Source organism: Triticum dicoccoides, chromosome 2B (genome assembly GCF_002162155.2).
Source record: "Triticum dicoccoides isolate Atlit2015 ecotype Zavitan chromosome 2B, WEW_v2.0, whole genome shotgun sequence".
In the NCBI taxonomy this organism is placed as follows: Eukaryota; Viridiplantae; Streptophyta; class Magnoliopsida; order Poales; family Poaceae; genus Triticum; species Triticum dicoccoides.
Window position 1 is genome coordinate 547,152,994 of NC_041383.1, and position 4,772 is coordinate 547,157,765.

Consider the following 4,772-nt stretch of genomic DNA (forward strand, 5'->3'; position numbering starts at 1 on the left):
GATGGTCAATGGTTTATTCTTAATGAATCTCGAACGTAATGTTACACATATTCATAGCGTGAATACCAAAAGATGTAAAGTTGATAACGATAGTCCCCCATACTTGTGGCACCGCCGCCTTGGTCACATTGGTGTCAAGCGCATGAAGAAGCTCCATGCTGATGGACTTTTAGAGTCTCTCGATTATGAATCATTTGACACATGCGAACCATGCCTCATGGGCAAAATGACCAAGACTCCATTCTCCGGAACAATGGAGCGAGCAACCAACTTATTGGAAATCATACATACTGATGTGTGTGGTCCAATGAGCGTTGAGGCTCGTGGAGGATATCGTTATGTTCTCACTCTCACTGATGACTTAAGTAGATATGGGTATGTCTACTTGATGAAACACAAGTCTGAGACCTTTGAAAAGTTCAAGGAATTTCAAAATGAAGTAGAGAATCAACGTGACCGAAAGATAAAATTCTTACGATCAGATCGTGGAGGAGAATATTTAAGTCACAAATTTGGTACACACTTAAGGAAATGTGGAATCGTTTCACAACTCACGCCGCCTGGAACACCTCAGCGTAATGGTGTGTCCGAACATCGGAATTGCACTCTATTGGATATGGTGCGATCTATGATGTCTCTTACCGATTTACCGCTATCATTTTGGGGATACACTCTAGAGACAGCTACATTCACTTTCAATAGGGCTCCGTCTAAATCCGTTGAGACGACACCGTATGAATTATGGTTTGGGAAGAAACCTAAGTTGTCGTTTCTAAAAGTTTGGGGATGCGATGCTTATGTCAAGAAACTTCAACCTGAAAAGCTCGAACCCAAGTCGGAAAAATGCGTCTTCATAGGATACCCTAAGGAAACCATTGGGTATACCTTCTACCTTAGATCCGAAGGCAAGATCTTTGTTGCCAAGAATGGATCCTTTCTAGAAAAAGAGTTTCTCTCGAAAGGAGTAATAGGGAGGAAAGTAGAACTCGACGAAGTACTACCTCTTGAACCGGAAAGTAGTGCAGCTTAGGAAAATGTTCCTGTGGTGCCTACACCGACTGGAGAGGAAATTAATGATGATGATCAAGGTACTTCGGATCAAGTTTCTACTAAACTTCATAGGTCAACAAGGACACGTTCCACACCAGAGTGGTATGGCAACCCTGTCCTGGAAATCATGTTGTTAGACAACGGTGAACCTTCAAACTATGAAGAAGTGATGGCGGGCCCAGATTCCAACAAATGGCTTGAAGCCATGCAATCCGAGATAGAATCCATGTATGAAAACAAAGTATGGACTTTGACAGACTTGCCCGATGATCGGCGAGCGATAGAAAACAAATGGATCTTTAAGAAAAAGATGGACGCGGATGGTAATATTACCATCTATAAAGCTCGACTTGTCGCTAAGGGTTATCGGCAAGTTCAAGGGGTTGACTACGATGAGACTTTCTCTCCCGTAGCGAAGCTGAAGTCCGTCTGAATCATGTTAGCAATTGTCGCATACTATGATTATGAGATATGGAAGATGGACGTCAAAACAGCATTCCTTAACGACTATCTTCAGGAAGAACTGTATATGATGCAGCCGGAAGGTTTTGTCGATCCTAAGAATGCTAACAAGGTATGCAAGCTCCAGCAATCCATTTATGGGCTGGTGCAAGCATCTCGGAGTTGGAACATTCGCTTTGATGAGATGATCAAAGCGTTTGGGTTTATGCAGACTTATGGAGAAGCCTGCGTTTACAAGAAAGTGAGTGGGAGCTCTGTAGCATTTCTCATATTATATGTAGATGACATACTTTTGATGGGAAATGATATAGAACTTTTGGACAGCATTAAGGCCTACTTGAATAAGTGTTTTTCAATGAAGGACTTTGGAGAAGCTGCTTACATATTAGGCATCAAGATCTATAGGGATAGATCGAGACGCCTCATAGGTCTTTCACAAAGCACATACCTTGATAAGATATTGAAGAAGTTCAATATGGATCAGTCCAAGAAAGGGTTCTTGCCTGTGTTGCAAGGTGTGAGATTGAGCTCGGCTCAATGCCCAACCATGACAGAAGATAAAGAAGAGATGAGTGTCATCCCCTATGCCTCAGCCATAGGATCTATTATGTATGCCATGCTGTGTACCAGACCTGATGTAAACCTTGCCGTAAGTTTGGTAGGAAGGTACCAAAGTAATCCCGGCAAGGAACACTGGACAGTGGTCAAGAATATCCTGAAGTACCTGAAAAGGACAAAGGACATGTTTCTCGTCTATGGAGGTGACGAAGAGCTCATCGTAAAGGGTTACGTCGACGCTAGCTTCAACACAGATCTGGATGACTCTAAGTCACAAACCGGATATGTGTATATGTTGAATCGTGGAGCAGTGAGCTGGTGCAGTTGCAAGCAGAGCGTCGTGGCGGGATCTACATGTGAAGCGGAGTACATGGCAGCCTCGGAGGCAGCGCATGAAGCAATATGGATGAAGGAGTTCATCACCGACCTAGGAGTCATACCCAATGCGTCGGGGCCAATCACTCTCTTCTGTGACAACACTGGAGCTATTGCCCTTGCCAAGGAGCCCAGGCTTCACAAGAAGACCAGGCACATCAAGCATCGTTTCAACTCCATCCGTGAAAATGTTCAAGATGGAGACATAGATATTTGCAAAGTACATACGGATCTGAATGTCGTAGATCCGTTGACTAAACCTCTTCCTCGAGCAAAACATGATCAACACCAGAACTCTATGGGTGTTCGATTCATCACAATGTAACTAGATTATTGACTCTAGTGCAAGTGGGAGACTATTGGAAATATGCCCTAGAGGCAATAATAAAAGGATTATTTTTATATTTCCTTATTCATGATAATTGTACCGGGACCACCGGAAGGGTCCCAGGGGTCGACCGGGTGGGGCCACCTATCCCGGAGGGCCCCATGGGCTGAAGTGGGAGGGGAACCAACCCCTGGTGGGTTGGTGCCCCCCCCCCCCCTGCCCCCCTGCGCCTAGGGTTGAGAACCCTAGGGGAGGGGGCGCCTCCACTTGCCTTGGGGGGGGGGAGTTTCCCCCCTTGGCCGCCGCCCCCCTTTGAGATTCAATCTCCTGGGGCCGGTGCCCCCCTGGGGTCCCTATATAAAGAGGGGGGAGGGAGGGCAACCGCACCCTTGCACTTGGCGCCTTCCTTTCCCCTTGCTACACCTCTCCCTCCCGCAGACGCTTGGCGAAGCCCTGCCAGATCCCTGCTGCATCCACCACCACGCCGTCGTGCTACTGGATCTTCATCAACCTCTCCTTTCCCGTTGCTGGATCAAGAAGGAGGAGACTTCACGCTGACCGTACGTTTGTTGAACGCGGAGGTGCCATCCGTTCGGCGCTAGGATCTCCGGTGATTTGGATCACGACGAGTACGACCCCCTCAACCTCATTCTCTTGAACGCTTCCGCTCGCGATCTACAAGGGTATGTAGATGCACCCCTCTCTCTCGTTGCTAGATGAACTCATAGATTGATCTTGGTGAACGTAGGAAAATTTTTATTTTATGCAACGTTCCCCAACATACATGTGCCCCACTGAGTTGGTCGAACAAATCATCAATCATCGGAAGCGGGTATTTGTTCTTGATAGTGACATCATTCAACTGACAGTAATCCACACACATCCGAAGACTGTCGTCTTTCTTGTCCACAAAAATTGCGGGTGATCCCCATGGTGAAGAACAGGGGCGAATGTATCCTTTTTGGAGCAGCTCATCAAGCTGTTTCTTTATCTCCACTAACTCGGATGAAGGCATCCTGTAATATTTCTTGTAAATAGGTGTTGTCCCGGGCACAAGATCAATTGCAAACTCAAGCTCATGAGCTAGCGGCATTCCTGGCAGTTCCTCAGGAAATACATCTAGAAACTCACTGACCACAGGAATTAGATCCAACTACCATTTCTTTCTTGGGTATGCTTCTCCAAGCAAATAATTGTGTGGTTCGGCCTTCCTGGCTTGTCAATGTGACTTCTCTGGTCGCACAATTGATACATACTTGATGTTTGGTTAACCAGTCCATTCCCAAAATAATATCCAACTTGGCAGACTCGATGACTATCGAAGTGGCTGGGAATATGACTCCCTGGATGTCAATCTCCAAGTTGCGGCAGACCAAATTGCTTTTGAGCAAGGATCCCCGGGATTGTACCATCATACTCTTTTCCATAATCGAGCAAGAAAACTTGTTTTGGGAAACAAAACTCCGTGAAATAAAAGAATGGGAAGCCCTAGAGTCAAACAAAATAATTGCAGGTATGCAATTAACAAAAAAAACATACCAATGACGACCTCCGGGTTCTCTTGGGCTTCTTCTGCGGAGAGGTGATGAACTTGCCCTTGGATGGTCTTCTGACTAGGGTATGGCCCCATGTGGTTAACTTGTAGCTTGAATGGAGCATTTGACTTGCCGTTCTTGGGGCATTGTCTGGCATAGTGTCTGGTTTTCCCGCAAGAGAAGCAAGCATTGCTACGCTGAAACTCCTCTTGTACCGGGCTGGTCATGATATTCTTGACTTGGATAGTGGTCTTGTTAACATTTTGCTGCCAATTGAGCTTGAACTCAACCTGTGATTGTTGTCAGGTACAAGCCTTCTGGACTATGTGTCTATCCTTCTTAGGCTCGAACTTCCGCTTGCGGTCATCATGAGCGGGCCTACTATCCTGAATAAGCTTGTGCTCCTTTCTGCAATCAGAGCTTTGTTTACCAGAGTGTAGAAATCCGGAAAATCAAGCATACCG